This window comes from Dryobates pubescens, chromosome 16 (assembly GCF_014839835.1).
Source record: "Dryobates pubescens isolate bDryPub1 chromosome 16, bDryPub1.pri, whole genome shotgun sequence".
Lineage (NCBI taxonomy): Eukaryota > Metazoa > Chordata > Aves > Piciformes > Picidae > Dryobates > Dryobates pubescens.
In genome coordinates this window covers 20,790,594-20,804,881 of record NC_071627.1, presented here as the reverse complement: position 1 = coordinate 20,804,881, position 14,288 = coordinate 20,790,594, and positions in this window count along the sequence as shown.

The following is a 14,288-nucleotide window of genomic DNA, read 5'->3' as shown; positions in this document are numbered from 1 at the left end:
GCTTGGTGTGAGAGGTGCTTGGTAAAGCCACATTTCATGTCATCTTATTTTCAGTTCAGTCTGTGAATGTAAGTGCATTTTCCTTTTGAAGGTTGCTTTAGAACCCAGAATATTACTGAGAATACACCACCAAGAGTGTTGGTTCCAAAGCATGTTTTCATCTCTTGTTTATATAAAAGACAATACACTTCCCATTCCCTTGACAGTCTTCTTAGATGCCTGTTCTCCAAGGCCAGAGATTTTATAAAGCAGACATATTACTCTTTTGGCTTAAGAAGCTTTTCAGTTACTCTTCTCAAAGATCTTTGTTTTCAACAATGGTTTTGTCTCCATGTTCAGCTCTTCTTTCTCATGACGTTTTTGAATCGTGCTTGTGTTCTCTTTACCTTAAACCTCATGCTTGTCATACAATGCCCTTGACTCTTTGGTTCTTGTCCTCTGTTGACTCCCATGTCAAGGAAATATCAACTCTTGGGTTTCCCTGATGTGACAGATCTCAGTCTCACTGTGTCAGTTCTTACCCAACAGGGCACAGATGGTTTTTTCCCTGCTCCTTTTTAGCAGAACCAGTGTCAGGAATGTGCTTGGACTCAGCAGGACTGTGCATGGTCCTGAAATGTTGCTTGTGTTTGCTACTGCTAGAGGTGGAGCTGTATGAGGAAAGATGAAAAGAGATTACACAATACTGGCAGTGAAAACAAGCAAACAAAACCCCAAGAAAATTAAAGATCTCATTTATTTTCGTGTCAAGCCCTGAAAATATTCTGATGATACTTTCCAGTCAGATGGGCTAGAGTAGCAGCAAAATAACAAGGGCAGAAGGCTTTAGCTGGCACCACATTCCCTCCTCTGTGAAGGAAGGCAATGTCCTACATGGAAGAAGAGATGCACTTCAGGAACATGACAGGAGCCTTCTTCCCAGATACCTCTGGATCATCTAAGTTCAGTGCTGCCCTTCCACAGCGTGAAGAGGGGAAAAGACTGATATGCTGAGCTGGGAACTGATGTTTCAGGCTGAGATTTGTACCCAGTGCAAGTCTTTCTTGGAATCTAATGGGTAACAAGTCAGCATAAACAGTCATTAACTGATGCAGCATTATACCAAATGGATCCACTGTGCTTCATTCTGCTGCATGGAGTGCAAAATAAATTCTGGATGATGGGATGTATTCTCAGGCAAAGGGAGAGTTTCAGGGAAGAAAGAATCTTGTGTTAGATGTCTTTGTTTGTTTAATAGGAGATTATAAAAAAATTATGGTCCCAGGCTAAGCTATGGCATTATACACCAGAAAAATACCCAAGTAATGGAGCTGATTGTCAAAGCCAACATTACACCCAATAGTTACAGCTTATCTTAATGTGCTTCTAAGCTATGCAGTAGATTTCCTACAGGTAAACAACGCTAAGAGGGAGAATCAGATGGCAGGTCAGTAAATTGCTAACCTGTGTGGGCCAGAGTTGTGAATTTGTCCCAGTGCCACAATGGCTGCTGACAGGCAAGGAGATTTGGGGGGGGGAGTCATTTTTCTCCTGTGAAAACACTTAATGGTGTTGGCTTTGTGTAAAGGGCATTTGCAGGCAAGGCAGGACCAAGTGCAGCTGAGGAGGGATGGCAAGGCTGTGAGATGGCATGTTATTCACATGTCTCGTCGTGCACTGGAGAGGGGCAAGGAACGAGCAGGAAACCCAGCACAGGGTCCAGGGAGCAATAACACAGGTCTCCAGCGCAGGCTGCATTCTCAGTTCCCTTAGGAAACCCATAGGTTTCAAAAGAAACCTTTTAAATCTCTAATAGCAACCAATTCATGAGAGATTATAATTGTTGATTCCAGTGGTATTACTCCAAGTGAGAGCCTGGAGCCCTGAGTCACAGCTCTTTAAAATACGCCTGACCAAAAGCATTAAGGAAGCAGTGTGTCAAAGTCCTTCTCAGTCATTTGTGCCTGGCTTGTTGAAAACAAGCCTCTTTGTACCTAAAAGCCACCAGTATTGCTATGTCACACACAACTGGGCTGAGCTGGAAGAGGCTGTCATTTAATTTTTGTCTTCACAGCCAGAGAGCTGCTTCCTGAGGCTCCTGTGTCTGAATATTAATATCCATATGCCTGGTGTAAGCGCAGACATCTAACAAATAGCTTAGTACCACGAGTAATCTCTTGGTAAACACTGGATCTCTTTCCAAAAGTTAATTCCATTGCCCAAGAAAAAGCATTGTGAGCATTGTGTTTTAGTGCAGGGCTGTTAGGTGAAAATTTCTCTGCTGATGCTTGTGATGCTGCTGCGCTGCCTGAAGGAGATGCAGGCAGCTCTGCAGGACACAGCACCTAACAGTGAGAGGTACTGTGCAAGGAGCTGGATGCAGCGTGGAGTCTGGCCTCTGGCTGGCCCAGACAAAGCAAGGCTGAGCGCTGGAGGCAGCCGGAGTTCAAGTCATGGCTTGATGGTGATTCCTTTTAATTTTCTTTAGAAAAGATAGGTCAGATCCTCCAGCTCTTTACTTTCTGCTCCTTGTCCCCAGGATCAGCCCTCTGTCCCCCAATACGTGAGACACAGTCAAAAGGGGGAGTTGGGGGAACCAAACACTGCTTTTCTAACATTCACTCCCTGTCTCTCTGGGCAGGGTACATCAATCTCTCATGTTCATCAGGTGGCACATTAGCTGCAAGTGGCCCTGACAGAGCACAGCCTGGCAGTGGCATGCTGTTCCTGAGTGGGCAGAGAACTGGGGCTGGGTGATGACAATTTTTTTATTATTATTATTATTTTTTGAGCAATTCAGCTTTCAACTCTACATGCAAACTGTGCTTGCTAGGAAGGAAATGAAATGGCCTGGTGAGAGGAGTGAAAAATGAAGGTCTGTTTTAAATCACATTTTAAAATATGATAGTTCTGTTAACTTCCCCCCTCCCCCCCCCCCCCCCCCCCCTTAACCCTTGATTTATTGCCACTTACAGATATGCTGGAATTTCCCCTGAGCCTGAAAATACACTGCAGCTGGTAGCAGTTGAAAACTCCTTTGTTTTAATCTAATTTTGTTTCAAATTCCATTCTGCACAGACTGGCCGTCTTGCTTTACTAACCCAATCCAAAGTAGCCCTGGACAGCAACAGCTTGTCCCTTCTGTGGCCTGTTTTGCCTGAGGAGATCAGGAGGCCACCTGAGATTGCTACGTGTCTGTGTTGATCTACATTCATCACCTGCCCATGGCTGCTGCAGGGACACAGGGAGGAAATTGTCTTGTACCTTTCCCATTCCCAGGAGATGCAGAAGAAGAGGCAGAGCTGCTGCCTGCAGCCAGAGACCTTCTGGTGCCACCTTTAGGGAAATGCTCAAGCAACTCAATTCACCCTTATGCAGGGAAAGATGTATTTGCATACCTTGATACTAAGCATTGGTGCCATGGGTTAGTTGTTTAGGTGGGTTGGATGTGATGATCTTGAAGGTCTCTTCCAACCTGGTCTATTCTATGTATTCTATTCTATGTATTCATTGCGCTATGGCAGTCTGTCCCTCAGCTTTGATTTGCTCTTTGCTTTTCTGGGCAGTGAAAGAGGATTGATCCCCTGATTCATCCACCTTAGTGGTCTGCCTAAAGTGGTAGAAAAGGCTCTTCTGCCTGGGTGCAAAGAAGGTTGGTGGGAGAGGAACAACTAGTCAAGGTATTGCTTGTACTCTGAGATTTCCTATTCCGGAGCCAAATCACAGGTTTGCTGTTCTGCTTCTGGGTTTAGCTTTTAGCTGCACTCAGCAGCCTTTCTTTGGGGTACATCATTGCAACATCCAGCAATTGAAAGCTCCAGCACAAAAAACACTCCACAATGGCCTGCATGTCTCAAGAAGTGCTTAAAAAGCTAAGGGAAGCAATGGTTTTAGTCAGACCTGAGCTGCAGACTGGAGGCTTCACTCTTTCTGCAGAGCCAGTCAAATCTCAATGAGAATGTAAAACTCAAAAGATTCAGTCACCACCAGCTGCCTAGAACAATGTGACCTAAAGGATATTCAGTAACAGGCATAGCTCAGGGGGTTGGATTTCTCCTGACATTTGCCAGCTGCAGCTGCACACATCTCACTGCATCATTCGTGGGTCGGAGAGGTCTTGCTTGTGTGGCTCCTCACTGCCTAGGAGCATATTGGAAAGCAGTGCTGGAGGAGATGCTCTAACAAGGAGGAGAAAGCCATATTGCAAGCAATCCACTTCTGCAACATGGGGAAAATATAGGTTCAGCTCTCACTGTTTCATGTCTCAGGACCTTTATTTATTATTTGTATTACAGTAGCACCTAGAGGCCCAGAGTTGCTAGGGTTTATAGAGCACTTTGTAGGAGATGGCTACTACTCCTATGTTGTTGTAAAATGACCAGAAGAATGGGGAAGGAAGGGAGAAAATGCCCTGACTGAGGTGTTATGGAGGCCAATAGCAGAATGGAAAGCAAAGTTTTAAGTCTCTCTGAGGATGCTTGTGTAGTCAAGCACTAGGGGCACAGCGTTTCAAAAAGCCACAGTGCCTTCACCACAGCGATTTAAAGGGCTGTGCACTCACTTCTAGGCCTTCTTCAGCAGTGGTGTAAAAGAAACCGTTTTATTTCACATTGCAACGGGTTAAGTCTATCATCATGACCTGGCTGAGGGCTGGTGGCATCTTCAGACATGCTCACTTGAGTGTGACCAGCTGGCCTCTCAACTTTGAGCCAAGTTCAGTGGCTGCGCTGCAAAATTGACTCATAATTGCAGTTTAGACATTTTCTTGTTCAGTGCTGCCAACTCTCCTTGCTCCAGTTTTAACATCCTGGAACTTTGCCAGATTCTTGGGTCAAAAAAACCCACAACCAACCAACCCAAACCAGCTGCATTTATTGAACACAATGTAGACGAACCACTTCAGACGTAACACCTCTGTGTGAAGTGCGTCCCTATGCGCTTCCTGGTATCGTGGACCAAACCAGCTTGAGGGGAGGGGGGGCATTGACCCCACTGGATGGTGGGATGGGACTTAAATGTATATTTTGATGCATTTGCTATGAGTCTTCTGAAATCCTGCTGGCATTTACAGTAATAATAGCTCTGCTTCTGGTGAAAGAGGGTTTGATGCAATAAACAGCAATCTCTGCTTTTCAACAGCAACGCTTAGAAACTATGCAGCCTCTTTTTCTTACCTGAAGATTCAGCATGTCTGTAGGAAATCTGAGCTGTAATTTCAATGCTTTGGGGGTTTTTTTCCCCTTTAAAATATGTTTTAGGGAGAAACCAGACCTCAGCACACCCCGCAGTTGTTCAAAAGAGTGCAGAACTGGCAGTACTACAATCAGAATGCTATCTAAAAACCTGACAAGAATAGGAATAATAGGTGCAAAGTCTCTCTATTTAGCTTCATCCCCCACTAGTGCTGAAGTTAGCCTTGCAGCATCCTTATGCAATGCACATGAAGACCCTCAGCATTTTGTGACTTGGTAACTCAAGGACTAAGTCCTGCCCGTGGTCACACCAGGGTTCTGCACAAAAGCTGGAGGTACTGTGATATTCCTGGGTAAACCCAGCAGAAGGATGACATCTGCAGAGACCTGCAAAAGATTTTGGCTCATTAGACATTATTTTCCTAATCTCCCCTCATTACTTTGCATCAGTCTTGTACAGGACAAGTTCATTAAAGCATCCTTACAGTGATTAGCTCTCTATTCTCCAGCCATTTCACCCTTGCCTGCTTTTCTGATCCTGACTAATGCAAAGCTAGAAGCAGTGAGGAGAGCCCTAATAACTCTGCCATCCTCTTGAGTGTGGCGTGGTGCTCCTGCATCTTTAAGAACAGACCAGGCCTGACAAGCCCCTTTAACAAAATGCTTTGAAAGTCCCTCACCAAGCCCTCCCTGGCTGGCAGGCATTCTAGTGAAGCCCTGTCCTTTTTGCCCTCTTTACAGGTGTTTTCACTGCGGGGTTGCTCACTGTGAACCCTTTGCTTTGCTGTTACAAGAAGTGAGAGCAGGAGAAAAGGGAATTTTTAATTTTTTATTATTTTTTCCCCCAAACTTACTTGCAGACCTTTAAAATGAAAGTAGATTCTGGGCATCCTGGAGCTGTTGGCTCTGCGATGGCTTTGGTCAGGTAACTGAGCTGGAATCTCCTCCCAAACTGGAGATCTCTCCGCTGAGGTAGTGCTGTCCTGACATGTGGTGGGCTGAAGTTTCCCCCCCCCACAACATTAACTTTGCCAGAGCAGCTCAGTTAGAAGCAAATGAAGCTGTCCTTACAAGCAAAATCTACACTCTACAATGGAATGCAAGGAATATGTACAAAATATAGAGGATTTGCAATATTATACAGCTACTTACAATGAGCAAACAACATGAATATCCCCCTGGTCAAGAGACAAGGGACGCTGCTCCACTGCCCACCCACACCCCCCCTTCCTGTCCCAAGAGAGAAAGGAGCACAGAGAGAAGCAGTGGCTTAGACTTAGACAAGGCCAGCCAAAGCACACAGATTATCTCTCCTGAGCAAAGCAAAACCAGCCAAGATCAGAAGAGAAGAGAAAAGGGAAGAATTGTTATGGTACAGTTCCTCTTATTCTAGATCATTACCTAATGAATTTGTTTAGAATAATCTTTTGCTTTCCTTTTTACACCCAATAGTGATTTATTTGTATTCCTCTACTGTTCTGCTCGAAATCTGTAACTAAATTTTAAAGGCATAGCCTAAAACCAGCACACAACACTTGCCTGGTTCTCCAAACCAGCCCCAGTTGAAGCAAGCATGTGTGCTGTAGATGTTGAAATATCCAGATGCTATTTCATGAGGAGCAGCACTTGACTCTCATGTTTTCTCTTGAAACAAGAAGTTCTGAGTCCTGGAGCCGTTTAACCATCTTGCTGCAGTCTAGAGAAATTGGAAAGGATCACCCCCAACATTAGCCCATTTCTAATTAGCCTGGTTGCCATAGCAACTTGGGGTGTTCTTAGTATCAGCATGGCAAAGTGATAGAACAGTGCAACTTCTTTTGCAGCTGGGGAATGCAAAAAGTGAATCCTGCTCTGGATCACGCTTGCAGGGTGACACTCACTGTATGCTCAGTAAAATGACTGTCATTTCTCACATAGAGTGTTTTGCTTTAAGAGTAAGATGGGGATGGGGAGAAACAACCTATCTGAGGCATGAACATCTAAATGCAAAGGAGCTAAAGAAATTCAGGTACTTTAATTAAATTAGGGAAAATAATAGAGAGTGAACTGACCCTGAAGCAATCAGTGCTGGATGCAGACTCTGCCTTCTTTATTTTCGTGTGCTGAGGAGCTGGGTTATTCTCAAGGACTTTCTTAGGAGGAAGATGGAAATGTGCAGAAAGTGGCTTCCATTCTTTATTGATATTTCCTTTTTACTACAAGCACTTGAAATGTGTGTATTTTTGATCCTGAATGTTGTCATGGTTACAGGGCTACTTGGATGCTGCTTTTTTGCACCCCACGAAGGCTGCTGTGCTCGGTGTGCAGTGGAGCAGCTGCCCGTGGGTGCAGTCTGAGGCTGGAGATGTTAGGAGTCTGACCACTCAGCCCACCCCAGACTAGACACAGCCAAACATGGAGCAAGCATTTCTAGGGACAGACTTCAGCCCCAGAAGGAAGGATGGAAACTGTGATTGTTAGCTTGCAAATGCCTTTTGGGTAATGTCAGTGAAATGTCTGCTCATTCCCCAAGTCTATGTAGTCTTGGATGTTTCTGTGTAAACTAATTTTTCACTGGGTGGTTTGATTAAAAGCCTTATTCCTGTGGATTCCAGGACCCAAGGGTTTGGTAGTGGTTGGGTTTTTTTAATCACAGAATTCATTGTAAGCTGTAGTCCAGAACGTTGTGCAAAGCAAAGCTGCATGGAGGAGAAAATGTTGGCACTGATCTCCATGATGTTAGGTCTCTTTGTGAATCTCGTGGAGACTCTCGTGTCTGCCTGCGAGATCAGGTGGTAGGTGTACCACAGAAGTGGTTGACTCTTCACTGAAAAATGACAAATGAAATATTTTTGACTGAACAACCTCCCCCCCCCCCATCATTTCCCCCTCCCCAACCCTGCCCCACAGCTTCCCCCTCCAGGTTTTCAGCCAAAGGGTTTTCAGATTTTCAAACCTATACAAAGGAAGCACTAGGAAGAAAATTATCTTCTATCAAAAGCAGACAGGCAGAAAAATGCCAATTTTATGAGAAGACTTTTCAATGAAAGGTTGCAATTTTCTGTCAGAGACATCTTTATTCTTTCACCAGCTCCAGGGAAGAAAAAAAAGTCTTGCAGCACTTCCCCCCACACAGTGCAAATGGAGACTCACAGGATATTTAACTTTTCATTAGTTTAAAACCCACTTTGGGGTAGAATAAGGATATCTGTGAGCAGAAGACAGTGCTGTGGTATGGAAACAAGCAGATTCATACTTTTTCACAGTAAGCTGATTTACTGTCCAAAACACATTCTTCCCTTCTACTTTATGGAGTGTAGAGTATCAAGAGGTCTGGATGCAAATATCTGCACCAAACCCAGTGCACAGTATGGTCTGTAGATGTGTTTTGTGTTCATGATCATCTGGGGGGAAAGGCATAAACAAACAGGTGGAAAAAAAAAAACAAATGAATGAACCAAAGAGTACTTTCTGGGAATTGTTTAATGTTTGAAGCAGTGAGGTTAGTCAGTGAACATGCTAATACACAAGTACCATAACTCACCACCTGAAGTAGGAGAACTGTGGGCGGAAGTCAATGGTAACAAGTGGGGTGCCCTGTGTTGATGGACAAGCTTAAGTATGACTGTAAGATGCAACAGACTGCAGCAGTGTGATAGATCAGCCTCCCACTCCTAACTCACCTTCCCTAAGGTTACAGGCTTGTCTGAGTGCCTAGTAATTAACTGGTGGTCAGGTATGAATGGGCCTGATTTCCTCATCACCTGCGCTGCTTCAGTGTTGAAGGACAATTGAGCCTAATAACTGGGGACAGCAATTTGTCACAGTCACTTAGATGGAAAATCCAAACCAGATTATAGTTAAAAGAGCAGATGTCCTGAATTCCTCTCCAAAAGGGGCACTGGAAACATGAAAAATGCTTTGTGTTGGATGGTGAAAACGGCTTTGTCCTACTTGATCACCTTTCTCTAGCTCTACCTGTAGCAGTGGGTGAAAGGACAAGCACCGTTTGCTGCCACTGAGGACTTTGCATTCTAGCTCTTTCCGCCACAGATGAGCCAAATGGAAGAGAGGCATCAACGGTTTTCCTCATCCCCATGTGCTGGGAGGGCCCTTGCAGTGGCAGCAGGTTGGCATGTGGCCATGGACTTTTGGGGTCCACCCCTGCAAGTTTTAGCAGTCCAACACGATCCTGTGCCAACCACTCATCTCCCAGAGCCGTCATTGTACAGCTCCCTGTGTGAAAGGGGCTTTGCTGCAAAGGGCTGTTATCAGTGCAGGGATCAGTGAAGAGGGCGAGGGGATGCAAGTGATAGGTTGCCTTTGCAGATAATTGAAAGCATGTCAGAAATAGAAGCAGCATTTAAATCGAGAGTCTTTGTGATTCTTCTCCACCTGGGGAGCCTGGGAGTTAGGGGAGCTGAGCATTAACAATTCTGATGAGAGATGTTGCCAATTTGAATTGCTTATTCGAAGACCAGGGTAGGAGGGGTGTCCATTAGCCTGTCTCGGGGATTTCCTAAACCTGCTCCTGAATTGTCACTGAAGGAGTGAAGCAGCTAAAGAAATGTGTTCAGAGTGCAAATACTGCTATTTGCAGCTCAGTTACATCTTTTTTTTTTTTCCTTTCTCTCTCTTTTTTTTTCCTCTTGAGCCAATCTTATCTTTTGCAAAGTGCTGTCAGATCAGCCTACACTGCTCTGTGCATGGGGCTGCTGGTGAGGGTGAAGGGGACAACAACGGCGAGCCGCTTCTTTGGAGGGTTGTGGCTTGTGTGAGGAGCAGGAAGCAGTGTTCTTCTCTCTAATCACAAGGTGTATGCTCTTCCCCCATGCTTCTTCACAAATAGAATAGAATGGAATAGACTAGAATGGAATAGAATGGAAGGATAGGATAGGATGGAATGGAATGGAATAGGAGTTGACCAGGTTGGAAAAGACCTTTGAGATCATCAAGTCCAACCCATCACCCAACACCATCTAATCAACTAAACCATGGCACCAAGCTCCCCATTCAGTCTCCTGCTTTAGGTTTACACCTCCAGTGATGGTGACTCCACCACCTCCCTGGGCAGCACATTCCAATGGCCAGTCTCCCTTTCTGTGAAGAACTTCTTCTTAACACCCAGCCTAAACCTCCCCTGGTGCAGCTTGAGGTGCTGCTGTGGAGATGTAATAGTAACAGAGCATTGTAGTGCAAAGCATTCTTGAGACTCCCACTTCCAAGCACGTTTTACAGAAAACTTAGAGGCCTTGTTGGAGGTAACAAGTTCATACACTCCAACTGTTCAAGTCATTAAGGCATGAACCCTTGCATTCCTTCAGGCCTGGTAAAGCCAACAATAAGGGGAGATTCTGCCTGGGCTTCCCATCTCTCCCAGGGCAGAAGCTGCTGTTCATCTCCCCTTCTCTGCCCTTGACCTCGCAGAAAGTGCAAGGATGTCTGAGAATATAGTGGGGGAGCAATACATGTCTGAACCTCACTGTAGAAGCTCAAAGCTTCTTCAGAATCATATTTGTTTCAAATGTTGTCTTGTCAGACATGTGCATGTGACTGTGGAAGGCATCTTTGGATCAGTTCCAATGACTAGTGCACGGGGAAGAGTCCCAAGGAATGGGTTCATCTGTGCAGCACCAGAGCCCTGTTGCCTGGCACTTTCCAAACTGCCTGGGGGATATTTATGCACAATTGCCATTAATTAAACCTAACAAATACCAGTGGGCATCTAAATCCCCCGTGTGGTTTTTGAGAACTACAACAGTGTTCTCTCCCAGAGAAAGAGATCTACTCAGTATCACTCTCTGGAGCTTAAATTTTCCCTTGGGTTTGCTTGCACGTTCTCTGCAAGAGACTGAAGCTTTCTGTGGCACAGCCCCCGCTCTCTTATAGTGCTGCAGTCACACAAAATAAATATGAAGTGAGCTGATTATATTCCAGGAGCTATGAGATACCACATGTCAGATCCAAAGTGAACTGACCTTTCCACTCCCAGGTGGACAGCTCTGACCTTTTATGATGCTAATGAAAAGCGTGGAAGAAATCATGATTAGGGGAAAGTCATCCTTTATTAACGTAGGCACAGCACAAAGAATCCATCATCTAAAGACCTGCCTCTAGGTGGTGGGACATGAGAAAGAGAATCAAAATGTGTGTCTGTGTTGTGTTCTCGTTATAACACTAATGGGAACAGGGCAGCTGAGATGTGTGATGGGGAATTATGCTTTGCTGTAGAGACTTTCTTGTGGTGACAGTTATAGCAACAGCAGACCATGTTCCTACTGGTTCAAAGTCTCTTTATAATGCTTTATTTTTTACAGCAGTGGTATTATTTGGCAGAAGGAGGAGGGAAATCCTGATAACTGCAGTAACAGCCAGTTGAGTTTGGTAGGTTTGGCATTGCTACAAGGTACCAAAGAGCTGATAATGAACAAGACTATTTTTTGGGGCACCTGTTTGTATCACGGTCACTATGAGGTACCCTTTGCAGGTATAGGGGGAGGAGAGGAGCAGGAAGGGTTGTGGTGTTTGGTTGTTTGGCTTTTTTTAAAGAGCAAACATAGCTTCAGAAAATGAGGAGGCTGGTGGGAGGGGAGTGGGGGGGAGCAAGCAAGCACATATTATATTCCAACTGTTTCCACGGTGACATTTCATAATCAAACTCTTGGGGGAAAACGCTTCATTGCAAAAGCTAAAGGAGGCAGGATGGCTCTGTGGATGCAGCTGGAGAGGGATAGCTCTCCCAGAACCTGTGGCTTGCCGTCTGGAGGACTTGGAAGCAGAGATCAGCCAAACTCAAGAAGCCGTGGTGCAAGCCCTGGCCAAGGAATTGAAACACATAGCAATCATCATCTCTTTCCTTTTATTTCAAGGGTGAACATTTATAAATAAATATGATATCATCACACTAGATAGGAAGCTTAAAGATCTTCTGTTCCTTGGCAGGAACGAGGAAGAGAGGGATGTATGGAGAAAACAGCTCATGAGACATATAGAAAAGTATAGGGAAATAGCTGAAAGCGACTTGTGGTTAATGAATTAGGTCACCAGGTCTTTGCATTCCACATTGTGTCTCCCTTTATTCTCAGCCCCAGAGTTGCAGCACGTAAGTGAGCTCTGAGCAGATGGGAACCTGCCTTTTCATCACTAGGCTTAGTTGCACATTGTCCAGAAGAAGCCAGTGCTTTGCTAGCAGCGAGTCTGACAAATCAACCAGTGGCGTATTATTCACTGTACAAAGTAGCACCACATTCACCTGAACCCCTTCCAAATGTCTGTGGTTCCCTGTGTTGTTATAGACAGTGCACCAGTTGCCATCATGCTATACAGATGGCAATAGCTCTTGGGGGCTTTACTACGAGACGTGGGCAGGGGAGGCAAGGGCTGTGACAAGTACATGAAGCTTTCATGCTTAGGGACTTCCCTTTAGTTCCTGCAGCACAGAGAGCTGCACTGTGGCTTTCAGTCCAAACCCTCCTGCAGGTTCTGTGAGTTTAGGCAAATTGTTCTCTCTGCCAACACCTCAGATGGGATAAACACTATTTTTCTTGTGCCACTGACCACTTGTAGCTGGATGTTCAAAGCTTTCTGCAGGCAAGGTGGCATGATGCTGTAGGTTGAATAGCTCTGCTTTAGCAGAGCTCGTTAGGAACATTAGCTTCTGTCAGTAACATGACTCACTGCAGCTGCCTGATAGTCCTAAACTGTCTCTGAAGCAAGTATACTGAGATGTGTACGATTTCTAAAGCAATTCCTGCATCTTTATGTTCCAAAAAAATATCCCATTTGCTCTTTTTTATGTGATTGAAGCTGCACAGCTCTGTGCTTTGTCTGTAGGATTGCATGGAGCTTGCTTATAGTCTGCTCTCGTCGGAGTCCCGCTCGCTCTAATTGCCGGTGTGGTTACACTGGGTTGCAAACTCTGCGGTGTGCCAGGTGATGTGGTGTGTGTGTGCAGTCCTCTGTCTGGGACCCTTGTTGGCAGTACAAAGGAGGTTTTTGTTTTGGTTGTGTTTTGGTTTTGTTTGTAATACAGCACTGATTTGTGTTTGTGAGGTACAGAAGGTCTTGGATGCAAATCTTGATGAGCACAGAAAGGCTCTAAATATGGGACACCTCCAGAAACACACAGTGTAACAGGGCCTGCATCATCATTCTTATCTTTCCCTTCCAGCCTGGAAAACAGGATGACTCTTTAAAGATGACATTTGTTTCAGATTACATCCTTAGCTCTCTGTCATTTCTGTGGTATCTAAAGGATGAAGAGGAGAAATCATAGATAACCTACAGATTCTCATCTACCCACTAAGCTTCAAAGGTCTTCGCCCTAGTAGATAGCTTAATGGCAACAGCTCAGATGAAGACCTTGCTTTTGAGTATCCATAACACGTGGTCCCCCTGCATCAGCTCTTTGCACAGGGCAGAGCAGCTGCTGCTGCTAAATGTTGTCCTCTTCCCCCTTCAGTGACACATCTGCTGATCTGGCAGCAGTGGTTTCTGGCGTGTCACAGTCAGTGGCCACACTACAGAGCCACAGAGGGCTTAAATGCTCCAAAAGAATGGAAAAGCCCCACTGCTATGGACATCTGCCACACCTGTGTGGAAAATTATCTTCTGGAACGTCAAAAACTGGTTTTGGAGCTGTAGCAGAGAATCAAAGACACACCTGAAGGAGTGCCTCTAGGCCAGGCAGTACTTCGATTTTGTATCTATTCAGAAGCTCTGTGAATCTGTTTATTCCTCCTCTTAACTGAAACCAATAACATCTTACTTTCACATCCATCAAGAACTTAAACAATTCTTAATAGAAAATTGCATAATGGTATTTCATTGAGTCCTGTGTCCAGTTCTGGGCCCCTCAATTTAAGAAGGGATATTGAGACACTTGAACGTGTCCAGAGAAGGGCAAAGAGGCTGGGGAGAGGTCTTGAGCACAAGCCCTACAAGGAGAGGCTGAGGGAGCTGGAGTTGCTTAGCCTGGAGAAGAGGAGGCTCAGGGGAGATCTCATTGCTCTCTACAAGTACCTGAAGGGAGGTTGTAGCCAGGAGGGGGTTGGTCTCTTCTCCCAGGCAACCAGCACCAGAACAAGAGGACACAGTCTTGAGCTGTGCCAGGGGAGGTTTAGGCTGGAGGTGAGGAGA